Genomic DNA, 22,649 nt, shown 5'->3' on the forward strand with positions numbered 1-22,649 from the left:
CTTGGTTGGCCATGTTCAGCTTATCTTTTGATCGGGTGTTGTAGAAGTGAGTTGCCAGAATGCCAATCAACTAACCACCTGCCTGAACTCAATACATCAACAATAACCTTGTTAGCGATTAGGGCTTTAACAGATTGGTAACCGCACATTTTGGGGAATGAATGCACCTAAGCTGTTAACCATTTCTATTATGCATTTGATCGGCTGCTTGCGTCATCCCGTCTTTTCCTTATTTCCATTTGCAACTTCTCTTTTCCCTTTTTTTCTTTTTCACTCTTGTCTTTCCTTGCTCGATCTCTCGTGGTTTCCTCCCCATGGTTTCTTATTTTTCTCTCTTTTCTTTTCTTGTATTCCTCTTGTTTTTCCTCTCTCATTTTTTTTCTTTTTTTTTCTTTTGGTTATGGTCGAATCCTATGGAGATTGCCTACGTATCATGACCCCGCATGAATCAGACCGAGCGTAGTTCTGGGAGATAAGTGTGAAAGTAAAAAACATTTTGGGATTTTCAATTTTCATAAAAAGCAAATGCTTTGATTACAAAGACTCAAAACTAACAGACTCCAAAAGAAACTGACAGACTCTGATGAAAAGACGAAATACAGACTCCAAAATAAACTATCATACTTAAATAAAAGAAAATACAAACTCAAAAACAACTGACAGACTCCAGCAGAAAGAAAATACAGACTCGAAACAACTGACACACTCTAACAGAAAAGGAAATACAGGCTTAAATGAAAAATCATGAATACATTAATGCTCCTGGTGCCCGCGGGACATCATTCGGTCTCGCCGCGGGCCTATATGCAAGATCCCTTTGAAGTCTATCCAAGTCACTCATTATCTGTCTAACAAATGTCATCACTGCCGCGAAGAAGGTGGTGCGAGTCATATCCTCACAGGCTTGGCACTTCACAACAATGTAATCGGCGATGGTTCTAATTCTCTCTCTTATGACACCTTTTTCCTGCAACAAATGCCTGATCTGTCGGGCCCTGGCTTCCAAAGTTTGCTCAGCCACATGATTCTGCTCCTGAAGTTGTAGCAAATCTATTTCTAATTGTGCCAATGCTGTATAACAATGTTCTCTTTCAGCCTTGAAATCTTTCGCCTGTTTGATCATTTGTTCTCCGCGGTAATGACCTTCTTTTTTAACCCCGCAACCTCATTATCGTACTTTTCTTTCAATTGCTTAATCAGGCGCGCCCCGTTCATCCGCGTTCTTAGCCAATTGCTTTCGAGCCCTGACTAGTTCATTTTCTGCTTTGTTCAGATCAAAACTATATTCGCCCACTTTCTTCCTCAAGTTATCTATAAGTTTTTCATCTTTGGCACTTCGGGTGGGGTTTTCTGCCGCTATTTTCATCTTCTGAATTTGGGCTCGAAGGGCCTCATTTTCTTTGGCTAGATTTTTCTTTTCTCCTTCGTCCGCCGCGACTTGCAAGCTATTCTCGAATTGAAGTTCTTTGACTTGTTTTTCCAACTTTCCTATTGTAGCCTTGTACTCATTCTCCTTGGCCAACCAAGCCCACTATTCTGCGACGCCTCAACGAATTCCTGAATGTGAGGCTTTTTGGCTGGTCTTTCTGGTTCGGCCATTGCAGTGTTCTTCTTTCTATACCAGGCAAGATAGGCGGGTGAGACTTCGCCTCTAGATAGGTCACGCACTCGAGTGTTCACCGTCAAATACTGGCATTCGTTCCAACAAACTGTTTCTTCATGAAATTGACCGTCGGAACTAACCTCGACCGTATAAACACTAAGATCTTCATCTGGGTGCATCACCTGACACCTTCCCAACTGTCTCATCGCCCGATAAGGAGCATAGGGCTGAATACCTCGTAGACCCATTAGGAGGAAGTAAGGACCAGTGGCGGGCATATACACAATTTCTTCAACAGGAATCCAACCCAGTGTCCATTCTATTTGTCCTGCAGTGATGGAACGAAGGAGAGATACCCAATCTTCAAACCCCTCTGGCAGCTTGAACCCTGAAATCCTTGTGTCAAACTCTTCAATGCAACTTTTCTCTGTGGATCCGTAACTCATATACTGAGGGCGATGACACAGGTGCTCGATCATCCACATTTGTAATAGAAAATTGCATCCCTCAAAGAAATCTACCCCAGCTTTACAAGCTGTGAGAGCTCGGTATATCTCAGACACTATCATAGGGGCAAGAGTGCTCTTGGCGTTAGTCATCAGGACCTTGACGACTCCAGCCACCCGCAATTCGATATTCCCGTCTTTTTGGGGAAACACCACAATGCCTAAGAAAGCTACCATGAAGGCGAAATGCCTATGCTCATCCCATTTTGTTCGGTTCCCTTTACTACAAACCCGCTTTTCGGATCGTTGAACCCTCCTACATGCCCGTACCTCTGGTATATAAAACTTAGAGTGGAAAACCACCCTCCAACTCGGAGTACGGGATACCCTTGCTTATCTTTAGCAAATCCATGAATTTGTAAGAATTAACGGCTCTTGGAGCGATTAGATACTTATGCCTCAGCCCTTCAGTACTTTCCATATAACCTATTATCTCTCCAAGGTTGGGGTGAGTTCAAAATCCGAGAAGTGAAATACGTTATGGGCCGGGTCCCAAAATGTAATCACAGCCTTTATGATATCTCCTCTAGGTCTGATTTTTAGCAACCCGGTGAGACCTCCCAAATATAGATTGACCTTTTCTTGCTCCGATTTTCCCAGATCCTCCCACCACATATGCAACTCCAAAGGGATCTTGTTCCTAACTGTTATCGGCAAACTTGGACTCGTGCTCATTCTGCACATTTATTAGGGCGATTAAACAAAAATCAAGACTCATTTGACTCAAAAACAAAGTTAACACTTTTCTTTTCAAATTAAAAAAAATAAAATCCGGTTTGGCAAATATGGCCTTTCAGCACCTCGAAGACGAAGATTTTAAGGCTATGTTGGCTAACCGGCGAAAACCTTGAAAAATTACCACAAGCGGATGTTCTTGCAAAAACAGCCTTCCGGCGCCCTTTTAGGGACATTCGGCTATTTTGACAAGAATGGCATCACCCTAATTATTTCAAATAAAAGTAAATTTTTTTGTTCTTTTGGGCTATTTTTGCAAAAAGGAAAGTTGGACCCGATGAGGGTTGCCTACGTATCCCACACCCTGTGAGAATCAAACTGGTATAGTTCGGGCAATTTTGGACAAAAACCAACTTTTCCTTTTCCCTTGAAAACAATAAAAAATTCTCTTTTTTTTCTCCAAATTCTCGGCAGAGCTTCGACATATTTTGGGAAATTGGTTTTCAAAATAGGTAATTATCTCCCTTAGCCCTTACACCGCTATTTTCTTTTCCAAACTCTCTCTTTTTATTCAAAAGCCGGTCAGCATGAAAATCTGAAGGAAATAAATGCACAAGTAGCAAGTAAGATGCATCAGGATGGTCTTTTTCAATTTTGGTACACCTGCCCTAGACAGACCCAACCCCTGTGTTGAGTCTCCAAAGTCAAAATGCACATGAAGCAAACAAACGTTCCTACTAGGGATCCGGCATAAGGTATTGTTATACTAGGTTTAAAAACCTGGGTTTATTTGTTCTAGACCTGGCTTACCCGAGCGGACAACTCGAGCCGGGGGGGGGGGGGGGGGGCTGCCTACTGGTAACCAAAAGATCATCCGGCTTTGCAATTTGTCCGAACCTCGTCCTATTTGGGATATGACACTGACAGAAAGGAGTCACGACCAGCGTGCACTCCTCAGGAGAGAAAAAAGATGGGTTTCGTAGCAGTTTATATATACAGTTCAAATAATATCAAAGCGGTAAAAGCAACATTTAGCACATTAGGCCCCAAAAAATCAGATAATAAATAAAGCCAAATATAACAATTATTCTAAGCTCAAATTCTGAACCCTGAGCCAGAGATTCTGGGTTCGGTCCCCAACAGAGTCGCCAGAGCTGTCACACCTCCTTTTTCTACACTCGAAGGTATAAGGGAGTTTTTCCAATTTAAGTGATAATCGAAACGGGATTATTTATTTAAAAATTTAGAGTCGCCACTTGGGATAATTTATGGTGTCCCAAGTCGCCGATTTCAAATCCCGAATCGAGGAAAGATTGACTCTGTTTTACAGTCCGCGAACACAAAAATCCAGGTAAGGAATTCTGTTAACCTAGGAGAAGGTGTTAGGCATTCACGAATTCCGTAGTTCTAGCACGGTTGCTCAACTGTTATGATTGCCCTATTATTTGATTTTAATATATATTTTAGCCTATGTGCACTTTTAACTTTAATGGCTTTTATTCAGTTTTAGGAAGATTGCAACGCTATTAAAATACGTCTTGGACCATGTCACATAAATGCACCCGCGGTCTTTGACATATTTTAACATGGTTGATATTTGAATTTGGGTCACATAAATGCGCACCCGAGTTTAGGAAAGTAAATTATTAAAATAACGCGCCTAAAGCAACTCCGCACTTTTAGCTTTGCGAGGGCCATGGAAATTCAACTAAATGGCACACCCCGAATTCTAAGGATAAACAATATTAATTAAAACGAGGGCCATGCAATTGTGATTTTTGTTCGGCATAGCACACCTCGAATTATGCTAATTAAAGTATTTCTAAACTAACTCATGAGGGCCATAAATTGTTATTGGTTTTGAATGGCACACCACAATTCTAATTTTAATGGGAATTAACTAAATTAAACTACATGAAGAACTTCTAATCACTAATGTGCAAATTTCAAACTTAATGATGACAATCAAACATGACACCACACTGAATGTATTGAAAGAGCCCAGGTAAGTTATAGTCCATCGTCCAACTGTCGCATTGTCAATAAGCAGAGGACACAATTGGGCTAAAACGTGAAGCCCAAATTGAAGTATTCTCAGTGAAGGAGACTCGGCACCAATGGGCCCGTGTTCTATCCCAATCCGGTGCTCTCAACATTAATAATTGTAGGAGAACCAACATTGTCACGACAATTCAAACTCAGACAGTTAACACATTACGTGGCTCGTTTCATCATTTAAACCATCTATTCGGATTTCCAACAGAGAGAGCAATCTGAAGTTTTTAGATTCACATGCTGAGCTTCAATTTTATGCCATCGTATTTAGACAACTACATCATCTAAGCTTATTAAAAGAAGCATGTAAGAACGATACTAATTTTGGGCCTTCTCACAGCCCAAATCAGACTTGGCTCTTATTTGAGATTCTTTATGGGGAAATGAGCATCACATAAATGGGGGAATTAAATGATGATTAAACGACAATGCATTAACTGACTTTGCAACTCTCAATCAGAAATACCCACAGATTCTTATAGGAGTGCATAATCAGAACAAATCAGCTTGGACTAATTAAGTAACTAATCTGAAACATAATCTTAAAGGGCATTTATGCAGGAGAAAAAAGACAACACTACCATTTTTACAATTTAAAGAACGCATAAAAACGCTGAATACTAACACATGTAGTAACAGCTATGTCAACCAACACGCTCAAAAGTAGCTCTTGTGATTTTTTCATCTATAGTGTTCAATCAGTAGTAATCCCAACATTCACAACAATCAGTAGCTTAAACCCTTATTTTATCACAAAACCCTTATGGCATGCCTATATTCAAGGGTTTCAGCTCGTTTGAGTTCAAACTCGGGTTCATGTCCTCACAGAATCAAGTCAAGAAGACTAAACCAGCATAATCTAAGGTTTACATGCATCATAATACAAAATTAGAAGAAACAGAAGAAGTAAATTGGAAGAACAACTTGTATCCAAAGTATTTTCTATTTGAAGTGTCGATTCACATCTTTACATGTTGTTTATGGTTCTAGAAGATACCTGTAAATGAAAGGAAAGAAGAAATGGAGGATCAGCAGTGGCAAATAACATAAATCAGCAACAATGCAACAGTATTAACCAGCTGAAACCAATCCTAGCTTTAAAACAATTCCAAGAAATTCGAGCCCACTTTCTAAACCTCAACTCAATTTAAAATAGTACTACATTTAGCTCAAAAGCAGCTTTCAAACGCCAAATTAGCCACCTTTGACTCCATTGAATCAAAGATTACTGCAGGGATTCCAACTTTGAAATTGCAGAAAAGGAAAACCAGTGGAATAGTGTTTTTATATGAAAATCCTCAGCCGTTTGATGTTTTCTCTGATTTTTATCCCTTGAAGTCTGACTTGAGTCTCAGGTTAGGATGCCTTTATAGGCAAACTATTAGGGCAGCTTAAAGAAAATCAAGTTTGCACCTTCTAAAATTTTCAATTTAGCCTAAGTGTCCTTAGTTTAATTTTCAGAATTCAAAACAGCCCCCACCCCAGCTTCCTAGAAGCTTCCCTAGGCTGTTAACAAAGATTCCCATAAGCAATTACCCAAAAATACCCCCATACCCCTGTTATTTACACTCAGCAACTCATAGGTCAAGCTGACCCAAAGGCCTGATTTGATACGGGTTAATAACCCAGGTTCAGTTCCTTCTTGGGCTTCTGATTCCTCAGAGTCCAATTAAAATCAAATGATGACTCCAATTTTGAGAAACTGACCCCAACCTTTCCTATACAAAGAAGCCTGGAACCATTTGTTTAAAAACAGTCGAAACCAAAAGCAAACTGAATGAACTAACTAGTATAACTTAATAACAACAAATTAATTAAATCATGGGCCTCATTTCATTGACTGAGTGATTAAACTGATGATGAAACTATAATTATGCTATTATTACGAAGACTTAGACAAACAAGACAAGGCAGACTAAAGAAATAAGATAATCAAGCTTCACAACGACGAAGAGGAAAACAAAACAAGAAATGGAACCAATCTGAACTCGGAAAAACCTCAAACAACTTCAACCAAACCAAAAGAGAAGGGATGAGGAGGAAGATGAAACAATGAAAGAACATAAAATACAAGGGAGAGGCACTTACCGAATCAAAGCTCGAACCTAACTGATTTAAACGAAAAGTGATGTTACCCAGTTGTTCTTCATAAAACAAACAAGTGAACAACATCACTTTCGTGTTTAAACAACCTTCAACCTTCAGAAAAACAAAGACAAGTAGCCATTCAAGCCACAGAATCAAAGATTGAACCATTTTGACTTATGAGGGCTTTGAGCTCTATTCTTAGATTCAAGATTCGATGGATTCAGGAGGGATTCGAGGGAAAAGAGTTAGGGATTGGGAACGAGGGGAGTGAGGGGGTTCTGGGGTATCAATTTGGGCGTGATTGAAGGAGGCGCCGCGGGGCTAAGGCAGTGGGATTTAGGGCGGCGGGTTAGGGTTGGGGCGGTCTCTGAAGAGACGAGGGTGAGAGAGATGAGAGACAGGGTTTAGGGGGGGTAGTGAGATTAGGACAGTTATATACCCAACGATCCCCAATTCTCGTCCGTTCGATTAAGTGAAATCAATGACTCAGATGATGCGAGGCCAAAACAGCGTTGTTTGGCTTTTGAGTGGGACTGGGCCGGTTTTTTGGAGCGGGATTGGGCTAGGTCGGCGGGTATTTGAGGCAAAAAGGGGAAATCTTGTTTGGGTTTGGGGGAATTTCAAATTTTGGCCCAAGATTTGAATTTTCTCAATTCATTTCCTTTCCTTTTATTTATTTGTTTTTCTTTTCCCTTTTTTAATTAATTAAAACTTAAATTAAAAAACTCCTAAAAATAATTAATTTACTAAATTAAGCTAAAAACCTAATATAATATTTAGACGAATTAATTACTTCTAAATTAAAAGGAAAATTATTGATTTATAATTAAATGGCTAGAAATGCAAAAGTAAACCAATTTTGTGATTTTCATTTTTTAATAAAACACTTAATTTAATAATTAACCTTAAAATGTGAAAATAAATCCTAAACGCAAATGCAAGGTATTTTTGTATTTTTTAATGATTTAATTAAAATTAAACATGCGCAGACAAATGCAAACAAAAAGCTACAAAAATCTACGAATTTGCAAATGATGGAAAAATTTATTTTTGTTTTGAATTTATGGGAGTAATTCATATAGGGCAAAAATCACATGCTCACATTGTTCAGTCTAGGAAGTGATATAAGAATTTCGTTGTTGAGCCAATTATATGTTTATGACCCACCTAATTGTTGTGTATCATAGTCAACCCGTTTGAGCATATAATCTTACTTTTTTGGCAACCACACTACAAGCCTGATCCATTTTATTTGAATTGACTATATGTTTGAACCTTTTACCTCTCTTGAGCACTTGAATTTATTAGGAGTTTGTAAAAGCAAAGTTGAGGTATGGTCGGATTTTGAATGAAACTATTGAGAAAGGAGAAAGCTGCATTGTTTGAAAAATTATGAGAGTCACTAGTAGGGAATTGAAAGAAAAAAGAGAGTTTGCTTGAAAAAAATCAGAACTTAGAAAAGAAAAAAAATAATTTCTTGCTAGTGGTAGTTCTCATCTCGGTTGTACTTAAAGATATTGTGAGCTTGATGTTATTATGTGTGAAGGTTAGGGTTTGGTTCAACATAAATGGGGTTAAATTATTAATATATATGTATTAAAGTACTTAGTGAGGTGTAATCACTATATCCAAAAGTATCCTACCTGTCCCACAACCTACATTATAACCAAAATAAATTCCTACTTGATTTTTTACTAAATAAGCTCAATTAGTAGAGTATTACTCTACGGGCAACCATATGGTGCGTCTTCTGTGGCACATGAATTATGATTCTGAGAGTAAGTGATTTTTTTCTATCTTGAGTTTCTATTTGTTCTTGAGTTTTATTGTGTATGGAACTACTCTCTATCTTTGGTGTAAGGGCACATGATTTGCGAAGGAAAGATAATGTTTTGGCCTCTGTGATAGAGTAAGTAAGCAAGTTTTTGGAAAATACGCAGTGTTTTTGAGTCGAGTCTTGAGGTTAGGATGTTATGATAGGGTGCTTAGTCTACTTTGAATATTCTTGGCATGATGTGATAGGGAAGTTGTCTGATGAGAAGGTCGTTTTATGTGAAATGCAGTTTGATTGCCCGAGAACAAGTAATTGTTTAAGTGTGAGGTGTTGATGGTAGTCTAGAAACACATATTTTAGTCATAGTTTGAACTCTAATCACTGATTTTTACTTGTAGTTGAGCTTAATAAATGGTGATTTGTACTTATTACATGTTTATACCTTGCAAAAAATGATTTCGAGCTATTAAGAAAATTTGGAGCTAATTTGAACAAAGTGAAGCTTTGAAGTCTGAATAAAAGCCCAGGAAAGTAAGTCGAGATCACGTTCGGGGGTCGAGGACCAAGTCTGGATGTCAAAAAGTGAGAAAAAAGATTACTCTAACAAAAATACACTACCGTGTCATGCCATGCACCGCGAGGCGCAGGGCGCCAGTGCAAAATTCCTGCAGAGTGAAAAAAATAGGCCTTTAAAATTTATGCGGTACATGGTGCGCCGCAGTAGTGTATTTTCTCGCCCAACTTTTCCCACTTCAGCTTGGAAAGAATAGTTTCATTCGGGCTCGTTCCTACATGGTATAAATACATCAAAAATACGAATTTTGGAGGACTTTTGACCTACGGAAGTCTAGGAGAGTATTGGAGACTCTAAGGCACAAGGATTTATCATTCTTTCCTCAACTCAACACTCGAGTTTGGATTGAATTCATATTTTCTTACTCTTTAATTATATTTGTGATGACTTCTTCCATGATTATGGAGTAGTTTCCCTTAGGATTTGACAAATATGGTATTTTGATTGATATTTGAGGATTTTAACTCTATTATTTTGCTTGAATTCGTTTATGGAGCTTTGAATTGTTTGCAACTTGATGTTTTATACTTCAATACCACACAGGGGAGGGAGGGATTTGTGTGGTGTCCAATTTTTCACTTAAACTGATTATGGAAGGACTTGGTTCTTCTATGTGTTCCTTATACTACTGTTGCGGAATAATAAATGCAAATATTAAAGAACACAAGGATTTTTACGTGGAAAACACCTGGCTCAAAAGGTGAAAAAAGCACGACCTACTACTCGGTAGGATTTTCCCCAACACTTCACTAAATCACTGAACCAAAACAGCATTTACAAAACTCTTTATAAACCTAAGGATTACCTCTAATCCCGTTGTAGCAAACAACCTCTAACTGTTGCGATAACTTCAAGTTAACTCTAACTTGAATACTCTGAGTACCTATTACAATTGCCTCTAGATAAAGCTGAAAGGTATTATATGAAAACACCTACTACAATTGAACTAGACTAAAAGACAGACACTTGGAACTGGTTCTTCTATCTGGTTCACGTGGCTTCAGGTTTGCACACTTGAATTACACACGAATTGCTTGCAAAAAGCCTTGCTATTTTGCTCTCAATTCACGTTTAACTTCTACGTTTTTGTGCAACACTTATAAAGTGAGAACATCCTGCAATTTATAGAGTTAGTAGATGAAGAAATAACTAGAGTTCTAATGCTACTCTTCCTTGGTAGAAGAGTTCTAGTTGATTTCAACTTCTAACTCCTTCCCTATCTTGGATAGTGTTCTCTTTGAGTAAGGAGTCCTTCTCTTTATCAATTATGCAACCTTTTCGATCAGGAGATATTAAATACACCAAGTTAAGCTTATCTCATTCACGTGCATCCCACATGCTCGAATTTGCCCATTTTTATGAACCTGAGGGATGGACCTGGTTCATGCCTGAGTTCCTTTGTCAGTCTTTAAAACTAACCTTTACTTGGGCCAACAAATTCTCCCTTTTTGATGATGACAAACTCTATGCTTTTCATAAGCTTAGGCCATGTTTCAACTCAGCTCGACATCAATACAATGTTTGAAATATTTTTCCTTTTTATCACTTATCATCAAGGACCAGGTACATTAGGTTATAAACATCACTTGTTCAAAGCTAAACAACACTTGTTTAAAGCACAACCTATTTATTTTCCCCCTTTTAGCATCATCAAAAAGTTTCATAAAAATGTGAGATAACCAGATTTTAAAGCTTACTCATGGTCACTGGGGATATTTCAAATGCAATCATGGATTAATCATCATAGATCAAGCTAAGAATTTTAACCATCAAAGAAATATAAACAAACAATTAGAGCAAAAGATAGTGAATTTCATTGATGATTGATAAGATTCTACCACAAAGTATAAGAGGAAATAAAAAGGTTGGAAACATGAGCAAAAACAAAAAACAAATCCCGAACTGGGTCACTGGTTGATCTACACTGGGCTAGGAGGCTTAAGGCTGGGAAGAACTAGGTGCTTAGTTTTGACTTGGAGGAGTTTCAGCATATCCTGAATAATGCCAGCATTATTCTCCTTTTCTCTTGCCAACTTAGTTCTAAGAGCATATCTCTCAGTCTCTACCTCAATCAACCTCTTCTTCAGCCTCTCAATCTCAGCATCCTTATTCCCACTTTCTTGCATCAAGGCTCTGACCTTGCTATTCACTGGTACCTTCTTGGATGAACCAGTTTCTTTAGGAGTGGCATTGACTTTATAATCGCAAACAAGCAGAGTATTAACCCCAAAATGATCCTTGCTTGTACTGATCTCCCACTTCTTCATAGGTACCTTGAAATATGCAAGTACAATTGTGAGAATGAAGCCATAAGGAATGAGATGAGTTTTGGTGCCATTGATAACTCTATCAAGAAGCTGGATTATAGCTTTCAGTCACTTTCTTCAGCAGGTCTAGGAGGGTTTCCTTTACAGATGAACCAGGTTCATCTCCCCAAACAACCATTGCACCTGCATCTTTGGTTAAACTCACAGGAGTGGGTGAAGAATCAGCCACTCTTGTCCCTTTTCCCCTCACAGTACTCCTAGTACCCTTGCTCTCCTTTTTTTTCTTTTTCATTTTTACCACCATCTTCTCCAGATTCTGTAGTCTCAACACCTGCTATAGATCCTACAAATCTATTCTCCAAATTTGCAGCAACTTCAGCGCACCAAATTGTCTTAGGAGTAACTTTAAAATCAGAAGATACTTGTTCAGATCCGAAAGAACTACTTTCTTCCCTCTCAGTAGCAGACTTAAAAGAATCTAGGTAATTTAATACGGTTAGGAGTCTTGAACGGAACTGGTTCACTTGTAACTGATAAGTTCAAAAGAAATTTTGGCTTTGGTAGGACTCTGCTCATGATCCAAATATTATTATTTCAAATTATGCAGAGTGTAGAAAACATACCGTGTTATCTTGATGAACCAGGTTCTTCATTGATAATTCTCTTGTGTAAGTCTAAATTTGCCAAAATAGAGAAAATATCATTAGAGATTAATGATTCATTTTAACACATGGCACAAGAGTATACTATTGAAAGTATGAGACTAAACAAAATTTATTCTAATTATACACAATTTACAAACTTCCTAACCAATTTTTTTTAAATTTTTTAAATTTTTTTTCATTTTTTTCTTTTCGTTTAACCTTGAACTGGTTCTTTTAGGTGATCTTAATCATCCCTAATTCCAACCTGTTCCTCTCAAAGTGATCTCTACTTAAGGCTTTTGTGAAGATGTCAGCAATTTGCTTGTCAGTAGCACAAAATTTCACAATGATCAAGCCTTTCTCATAGTTGTCCCTCAAAAAATGGTGCCTAACATCTATGTGCTTAGTTCTCTTATAATGAACCGGGTTCTTTGTCATACTAATGGCACTAGTGTTATCGCAAAAATAGGAATGCAACCAAAATCAATTCCAAAGTCCAATAATTGTTGTTTGATCCACAGCAATTGAGCACAACATGAAGCAGCAACAACATACTCAGCTTCAGCAGTAGATAGGGCCACTGAATTTTGTCTTCCTTTTTTTTGTAACCCATGACTCAAGACATGAACCAAAAAAGTGTGTCATACCTAAGGTAATCTTTCTATCCACAAGAAAACCTACATAATCAGCATCAACATATCTCACTAGGTTGAAGTTACTACCTTTTGGATACCGAAGACAAAGGTCAGTGGTGCCTTTCAAGTATCTCAAGATTCTCTTGACATCAGCCAAATGAGACTCATTTGGATTTGCCTGAAATCTAGCACAAAGGCCTACACTAAAAATAATGTCAGGTCTGATAACAATGAGATATAACAGAGAACCAACATTCCCCTATACAACTTCTGATCAACAGATGAACCAGGTTTATCTATATCCAATTTTGTGGATGTTGCAATAGGAGTGTCAATTTCTTTGGATGTTCCTTCCTGGTTTTGTTACCGAGGAATAGGTTCATGGACATGTTCCATCGAGGTTTGAGGATCAGTTCCTCTCTAGTCAGTTTCCCCTGTCATGTTGCCCTGGGTGGAAGGACATGTTCCTTCCTGTAATACATCTTCAGGCTGTACTGTGGTTTCACCATTTGAATTGCTTATCAGCCCAATCTCTTCATTATTTTAATCCTGCCTCTAAGAAAGAATGTTAGTTTTAAAAAATAACATATACACCTTTTTCTACGCACATAGTTCTTTTATTGTAGATCTTATAAGCTTTACTATGTGAAGAATATCCCAAGAATACTCCTTCATCACTTCTGGGATCAAACTTACCTAGAGAGTCTTGCTATTATTGTGCACAAAGGACTTGCATCCAAATGCCCTAAGATGGGATATATTTGGTTTTCTCCCTTTAAGTAACTCATAGGGAGTCTTCTCAATAAGAGGTATAGTAATGCACCTATTGATGATGTAGCATGCAGTATTTACAGCTTCTGCCCAGAAACTACGAGGCAGTTTACTAGAAAGAAGCATAGTCCTAGCCATATCTTAAATTGTCATATTCTTTCTTTAAACTACTCCATTTTATTGTGGAGTCCTAGGAGCAGAGAAATTATGATCTATGCCATGCACATCACAAAATTCAGCAAACATAGCATTTTCAAATTCAGTTGCATGATCAGACCTAATTGATGCAAGTTGATTACCTAGTTGTTCTGAGTTTTTCTAACAAAAGAAGTAAACATGTCAAATGTTTCATCTTTAGATGTTAAAAACAATGTCCAGGTAAATCTAGAGTAATCATCAACAAGCACCATAACATATCTTTTATCACATCTGCTTAATGTTCTCATTGGACCATAGAGATCCATATGGACCAGTTCCATCGATCTGGTGGTGCTTACCACTTTCTTGCATTTAAAAGAAGATCTTACCTGCTTCCTCCTTGCACAAGCCTCACAAACTTTGTCTACCTTAAACTTAATGTTAGGCAGTCCTATCACCAAGTCCTTGGAGACTAGTTTGTTGAGTTGACTTAGACTGGCATGTCCAAGTCTTTTGTGCCAAAGGAGGGGATCATTATCCAAGACACTTAAGCAAATGAGTTCATTAACTGAAAGTGTGGACAGATCTACAGTGTAAATATTGTTTACTCTTTTTCCCTACAAAACAATCTTGTTAGTGGTAAGATTTATCACAAAACATTTGGTAGAGGTGAATGCTACCAAGTTACCTCAATCACACAATTGTGATACACTTATTAGGCTATATTTTAGGCCATCTATCAAGTAGACATTCTCAATAGAGTGAGAATTAGTCTTTCCTACCTTTCCAACCCCAATGATCTCACCTTTCTTCCAATTTCAGAGGAGACATTACCTCCTTTGAGGTCCTCAAGTGAAAGGAACTGGTTCTTGCTTCATGTCATATGCTTTGAGCAACCACTATCCATGTACCATATTTGGCTGCTCCCTTTAACTTGGACCCACAAAAAGAAATCAGGGGTTAGTCTTAGGAACCCAAACTAGTTTAGGTTCCTTTCTATAGGCAAAAGGGTGAATCAGATTCTTTTTAGCCCAACCAGACAGCCTATTTTTCCCTTGAACAAATTCTTTATTCTTTTGACTAGCCTTTTTGTTTGCAATGCATTCACTTTTATAGTGACCAGTTTTACCACAGTGTGTGCAAATTTTATTCTCAAGAAGTGTGAGGTACTTGCTTTTGGGATCCCACTTAGGTGCACGGGTCCCGCAGCCAAGTCCTCTCTTGTTGCTATTATGGTGTTCGTGTAGCCATGAAAGTGTATTGGAGGACCTTTTCCATTTACAGCTTCTGTCTAACTCATGCTTAACCTTGCTTAGATCCTCCTTAAGGACTCTTATTTGCTCATCTCTTTTGTACAACCCGTCTTTCATTTTTCCTAGGTTTTCTTCTAATGTGAGTTGTGTGTGATCAAATTTCTTTTTACTTGTTCCTAATTTCAGTTTTAGATTTTCAGATCTTAGCTCTAGGATAGTGGTGTCTGATAACTAGGGATCCTAGTCTATTTTATACTCCTTTGTACTTGAGTTTTAGAGTAAAAGTGTGTACAAATATTTCCAAAAGCTAACTTGTTATGCTTGTTTGCATTGTTTGGTCAAGAAGAGACAAGGATGCCATAACCAACTCAAAAAGGAGTGAAACATGCACAAGTTCAAAGCCAAGTCAAAGCAGCACTATAGCGGAAAATCCACCGCAGACGTAGAAGACCTACCGTGACCGCGGTCCGCGGTGGCAAGGATTCAGAGAGTTGTCATTTTGGAATTCAAGTCACCGCTGACCGCGGTGCTTTTATGCGGCAGCGGTGCCTCCACCGTGACATCAGTCAGTTTACCATGGTCCGCGGTGAAGAAGTTCAGAGAACCTGCAGTTGAGCCAAATATTGAAGACCGCGATCCGTGATGGATTTTATACGGCCGCGGTAGCCTTACCGCTGCAGCGGTCCATTTTTCGCTGTCAGCGGTACCTTTGTCATGGGCATTTTTGTCCGAAAAATTTAGCTGTGTATAAATACTTTTGTTTTTCAGATTTTTAGGTCATCTTATCAGTAGTGAGCACGTGAACGATGACTTTTACCTATTTTGAGTAATTTTATAGATAGTTTAGTAATTAATCTTAGTTTCTTATCTTGTAATTACATTTTATGGGTTATTCTTCATCTCAATCTATGAATTCTTCTTCAATTATGAGTAGCTAAACCAGGGTTGTGGCTCAACCCTAATGTGGGTATATATTGGGTCTCTTATTTTAGGGCTTAGATGTTTATGGGTATTGGATATTTGGCCTGATTTATGCTTTCTATGTTAAATTAGTGGTTGCAAACACTAATTTATGCCTTTTTGACTTAGACTCTTCTTGAGAAAGAGAGACTAAGTCTAGGAATTTCAGGCCAACAAGGAATTGGGGTGTATTCAATAGATTGATAGCCCCAATTAAAGAGTTAAACCTAGAGATAGTAATACCCGACTTGAGCCAACATTGCTTGCACAGATAGAACACCCAATTGGGCTTTAGAAAGCTAATTAGGGCAAAGTCACTCAAACTACTGAGAGGTATAGAGTGAGTAGCTTCGTGCATTGGCTATATCACAACCCAGGTATAACATTATTGCCCTAAGTTTGAGATCCCATTAGATACTCACCTAGGAGAAAGTCACTTCCCTAGTGCCTTTTTACCCATTTAGAAAATCCTACAAAAATATCTTCTTAGTTTAATTTTGTGCATCATTAGTATAAAATTAGAAGTAACAAACAAACAAAAATGATTGGAAGTTCAATCAAGAGCACTACACTTTGCTAGATTAGATAGGAATCCAACTCCAAATATATCTAGCTCCCTGTGGATTCGATCCCGACCTTCTCGGGTAAAAGCTGCATCGACTGCTCTTACCACTCTATAGTGGTGTAGGGTTGGACCCGATCACTTTTTGGCGCCGTTGCCGGGGAGCTAAATGGTTTTGGCTATCTATCTGACTAGTTTTGTGTTTTGTTTTTCTTTCCTTCTGTGTTACTAATTTGTGTGCGTCATCAATTTAGGTACAAAATGGCGAACAACGATAATCTTGGAAATGATATTACGGGGGAGGAGGTAGATGAAAATATAGATGATGAGGTATCTATAGTGCCTCAAGCTCAAAGGAGAGGCCGCTAGGCCAATGATAATTTTCCAAACCCTTCCCCGCCTCCTCCAAGAGTCGCTCCTCGGGTGCTTCCAAACGAAGGATATGCTAGTGCAATTTTCCCACCCCAGATCCGGGCGGGCAATTTCTAAATTACAAATGTGATGTTGACTTTGTTGGAGGAGCGAGGGTATTTCACAGGTGCTCCCCATCAGAATGCATATAAACATCTCAAGGGCTTTGTGGATACGTGTTGGAGAAGCAAGCAAACAAATGTGTCAGAGGGTGCATTGTGGTTGAGATTATTCCCTTTCTCACTTAGAGGGAAAGCTTTGGACTGGCTCGAGAGGCTTCCCAACCATTCTATCAGTACATGGGATGAGTTGGCCGATAAGTTCATAGCCAAATTTTTCTCACCGGGACATATGGCGGCATTGAGGGATGAAATCTTAGCATTCAAACAGGAACCAAATGAGCCCCTTCATGAAATCTGGGATTGATATAGAACTATGGTCAATGAATGCCCCAACAATGATATGACTGAGGCAATGATTCAACAGACATTTTATCGGGGTATAAACATGACCAATTAGTGTGTGGTGAACCAGTTAGTAGGGGTAATTTCATAAAGCTGCCTTATGCTGAGGCTTGTGATATTCTTGATGAGATGGCTGATACTTCTTCAGCTTGGCAAAGTCGAGATAATGTACCATAGGGTGACCCCACTATCATTCACTTGTACAAAGAGCTCCATGACCATGGCCAAGCAATAGCAGAGTTGACTACAACAATGAACCAGTTGGCAAAAGCTTAGTTACAACAAGTTCAAGCCCCTAGACAATTTAATGCTATGGAAGGTGTCAACATGTTGGTCAACAAGAGGCGACAAAGAGGTCAACAAGGTTAAAGTAGTCCGGACCAATATGACCAAGGTAGTGGTGGTTTAAATCAAGATGAGGGCTATGATGAGCAGAATGAACAAGTGCAGAATGTGAACAATTACCAAGGACAAAGGGGCAATGCTCCTAACTAACAACAACAGTGGAGATCCCAAGGAAATTGGGGGAATCAAAACCGACAAGAAAATAGCAACTGGGGGAACAACAATCAAAATTGGGGCAATCAGAACAACTAGGCAAATGGAGTGGCAACAACAATAATTGGGGAGGAAACAACAACCAAGGGGATTGGAATAATGACAATCAAGGAAATCGGGGGCAAGGCTTCCAAAGACCTCCGATGTATCAACAACCAAATAATCCTCCATTTTTGTCCCAAGGTCCTAGCTCGTCAAATAATGAGATGGGACGGATCGAGATGATGTTTGAACAAATGATAAAAAAGAACGCCGACTCTGATGCTCAGTTGGCGTCCCATAATACTTCAATCCGAAACTTGGAGGTTCAACTTGGCCAGATTTTGCAATCCTTAAATACTCTCCCTAAGGGGGCTCTACCTAGTAATACGGTAGTAAACCCGAAGGGTGGGAACAATACCAGGCATGCAATGGCGGTGATTACTAGAAGCGGGTGAGGTGGAGAAGTGAACACTTCCAAGCAAAAGGAAGTTGTGAATGATGAGGTTGAAGTGCAAAATGATGATGTCCCTTTAGTTGATGAGCAAGCGAGTGAAGAGAATGTGAATTCCAAAGTGAGGATTGATATTCATGATAATGGGGTGGAGACTCAAAATGACGTGAACCCGTCTAGGGAACATGTGATAGACATGCTGGAAATAGTAGTGCCCCAGGCTAAAGCTCCTTTGCCAAGGCATCCTCCACCTTACCCTCAAAGGCTTGCGAAGCAAAAGAGTGAGAACCAATTTAAGAAGTTCATAGAGATGATGAAAAACTTGTCAATCAATGTTCTATTAGTGGAAGCTCTTGAACAAATGCCGGGTTACGCCAAGTTCATGAATGACTTGGTGACTAAAAAGAGATCCATGGATTGTGAGACCATCAAAATGACTCGCCAAGTAAGTGCAATTGTGCACTCGATGGCTAGAAAGCTTGAAGATCCCGGCACTTTCACCATTCCATGCACCATTGGGAGTGCAGATTTCGCAAAGGTATTGTGTGACTTGGGAGCAAGCATCAATTTGATGCCTTACTCCGTCTTCAAAACTCTAGGTATTGGCCAACCACAACCTACTTCAATGAGGTTACAAATGGCGGATAGAACAATGAATAGGCCGTTTGGTATTATTGATGATGTTCGTGTTCGGGTGGACAAGTTCATTTTGCCTACTGACTTTGTGATCTTGGACTATGAGGTAGATTATGAGGTTCCGATCATATTGGGAAGACCTTTCCTTGAAACTGGGAAGGCCTTAGTTGATGTGGAAGCAGGGGAGCTCACCTTCCGGATGGGTGATGAGAAAGTGGTATTTCATGTGTGCAAATCAATGAAGCAACCCAACAGTACGGAAGTGTGCTCTTTTGTGGATCTTGTCACAGAAGTGAGAGTTGATGATACTAGTGCAATGATCAATGTGGAGGACCCCCTAGAAGCGGTATTGTTGAGCCTTAATGTCAATGAGGATGAAGGTCGGGTGGAGTGTGTCAATTCTTTGCATGGAATGGGCTCTTACTCTTATGAGTCTCGTAATCTCTCTTTGGATCTTGAGAATTGAAAGACCCTACCAACAAAGCCCTCAATCGAGGAACCTCCAGTGTTGGAGTTGAAGCCATTGCCTCCACACCTCAGGTATGAATTCTTAGGCCCTAGTTCAACTTTGCCAGTTATTCTTTCCTCTTGTCTTACTAACATGCAGGTAGATGCCACATTGGCGGTGCTCCAAAAACAGAAGAAGGCAATTGGATGGACTCTAGCTGATATCCGAGGGATAAGCCCCGCCTTTTGCATTCACAAGATTATTCTTGCAGATGATGTAAAGCCCTCCGTGGAACATCAAAGGAGGTTGAATGTGGCTATGCAAGAGGTTCTCAAAAAGGAGGTGATCAAGTGGTTAGATGCAGGGGTTGTGTACCCCATCTCGGATAGTTCTTGGACTTCGCTGGTGCAATGTATGCTGAAGAAGGGTGGTATGACAGTGGTTACTAATGCGCAAAATGAGTTGATTCCCATCAGGACTGTCACCGAATGGAGGGTGTGCATGAACTACCGCAAACTGAATAAAGTGACCCGCAAGGATCACTTCCCATTGCCTTTTCTTGACCAGATGCTACATAGCCTTGCTGAGTGGGCCTTCTACTATTTCTTGGATGGGTACTCCGGGTATAACCAGATTTTGATTGCTCCGGAAGATCAGGAGAAAACAACCTTTACTTGTCCGTATGGCACCTTTACCTTTTCTAGAATGCTATTTAGGTTGTGTAATGCACCGGCTACATTCCAGCAGTGTATGATGGCCATATTTACCGACATGGTAGAGGACATTTTGGAGGTGTTCATGGACGACTTCAGTGTTGTGGGTGACTCGTTTGATGAATGTGTGAAAAATCTTAACAAGGTGTTGTTCTGGTGTGAAGAGACCAACCTTGTGCTTAACTAGGAAAACTGTCATTTTATGGTCGAGAAGGGAATTGTCCTCGGCCATAAGATTTCAAAGCATGGCATAAAGGTGGACAAGGCTAAAATTGAAGTGATCTCAAAGCTTCCTCCTCATACTTCAGTCAAGGGGGTTAGAAATTTTCTTGGCATGTGGGGTTCTACCGAAGATTCATCAAAGAATTTTCTAAGGTAATGAATCCTTTGTGCAAGTTATTGGAAAAATATGCCAAGTTCATGTTTAATGAGGAATGTATGCATGCTTTTGAACTTCTCAAGGACAAATTGACAACCACTCCCGTTATTACCGCACCCAATTGGAGCTTACCTTTTAAGCTCATGTGTGATGCAAGTGACGTTGTCGTTGGAGCAGTATTGGGTTAAAAAGTCAACAAGATGTTTCACCTGATGTATTATGCAAGCAAGACAATGAATGATGCTCAAGTGAACTACACGATGACGGAAAAAGAGTTGCTAGCAATTGTGTTTGCAATGGAGAAATTTAGGCCTTATATCATGGGGACAAGGTGACAGTTCATACTGACCATGCAACACTTCGCTACTTAATGACAAAGAAGGATTCTAAGGCGAGATTGATGAGGTGGGTTCTATTGCTTCAAGAGTTTGACCTTGAGATTGTTGATTGGAAAGGGAGTGAAAACCAAGTTGCAGACCACTTGTCCCGCTTGGAGGAGGAGGGGAGGCCTTGTGATGGCCTTGAAATTAATGATTCATTCTTTAATGAGCAACTTCTCTCTGTATCTGTGAATAGCATGCCTTAGTTTGCGGATGTTGCCAACTTTCTTGTGACCGGTATTGTTTTGTGTGAGCTCTCTTCTAACCAAAGGAAGAAGCTCAAATGGGATAGCTTGGACTACTATTGGTATGAGCCTTATTTGTTCAAAATTTGCAATGATGGTGTGATCCGAAGATGTGTTCCGAAAGAGGAGCAACTGAGTATTCTTGATGCTTGTCATTCCTCTCCTTACGGTGGTCACCATGGTGGGGCAAGGATAGCTTCAAAGGAGCTTAGCTGTGGATTCTATTGGCCTACATTGTACAAGGATGCGGGTGATCATGTGAAGAGATGTGATGAGTGCCATAGAGCTGGAAGAATTTCAAAGAAGGATGAAATGCCTCTCACCACTACTCTTGAGGTTGACATATTTGATGTGTGGGGCATCGACTTCATGGGACCTTATGTAAGTTCATGTGGTAACACATACATTCTGGTGACCATTGATTATGTTTCCATGTGGGTTGAGGCTGTGGCTTTACTCAACAACGAGGCCCGGAGTGTTGTGGCTTTTCTCAAGAAGAGTATCTTTACTCGGTTTGGCACTCCTAGAGCAATCATTAGTGATGGAGGGTCCCATTTCTACAATAAGGCATTTGACACTTTGCTTGAAAAGTATGGTGTCAATCACAATGTTTCTACCCCGTATCATCCTCAAGCTAGTGGGCAAGTTGAGGTCTCCAACAGGGAGATCAAAAGTATATTGTTAAAGATGGTCAATGCAAATAGGACCGATTGTTCAAAGAAATTGGATGATGCTCTGTGGGCTTATAGGACTGCTTACAAGACTTCGATTGGTATGTCTCCGTACCGGTTGGTGTTTGGGAAAGCTTTCCATCTACCGATTGAGTTAGAGCACAAGTCCATGTGGGCTTTGAGGAAGTTAAATATTGAATGAGATGTTGCAGCAAATCTTCGGGTGGAGAAACTTAATGAGCTTGATGAGTTTCGATACTATGCCTATTCCAGCTCGTCATTGTATAAGGACAATATGAAGTACTTACATGACAAATATGCTCGTGAAAAGGAGTTCAAAGTAGGTAATTTGGTTCTCTTGTTCAACTCCCGGTTACGACTGTTTTCAGGAAAGCTTAAGTCAAAATGGAGTGGACCTTTTGAGGTGGTGCTTGTGACTCTGTTTGGTGCTCTTGATTTGAAAAACAAAAATGGTGAGATCTTCAGAGTTAATGTCACAGAGTCAAGCACTATCTTGGAAAATTTGATGAAAACCACGTGGTGGCAATGATCCATCTCAAGTGATTGATGGTAACCTGCATCGTGCCGCGACGTTAAATCAGGTGCTTCTTGGGAGGCAACCCATGTATTTTTCTTCTTGTTTTTCTTTGATTTTCCTCTTAGTATAGGATTTGTTTTTGGACTAACTGGTTGTGAGATGTGTATAGGGATGTTTGATGCAGTGTAGGACTAAGCTGGAAAAATGTGTCACTCTCTGAAGTTTGGACCGCGGCCGCGCTCCATTTTTTGCGGTCACAATGGCCTTA

This window comes from Nicotiana sylvestris, chromosome 10 (genome assembly GCF_000393655.2).
Source record: "Nicotiana sylvestris chromosome 10, ASM39365v2, whole genome shotgun sequence".
In the NCBI taxonomy this organism is placed as follows: Eukaryota; Viridiplantae; Streptophyta; class Magnoliopsida; order Solanales; family Solanaceae; genus Nicotiana; species Nicotiana sylvestris.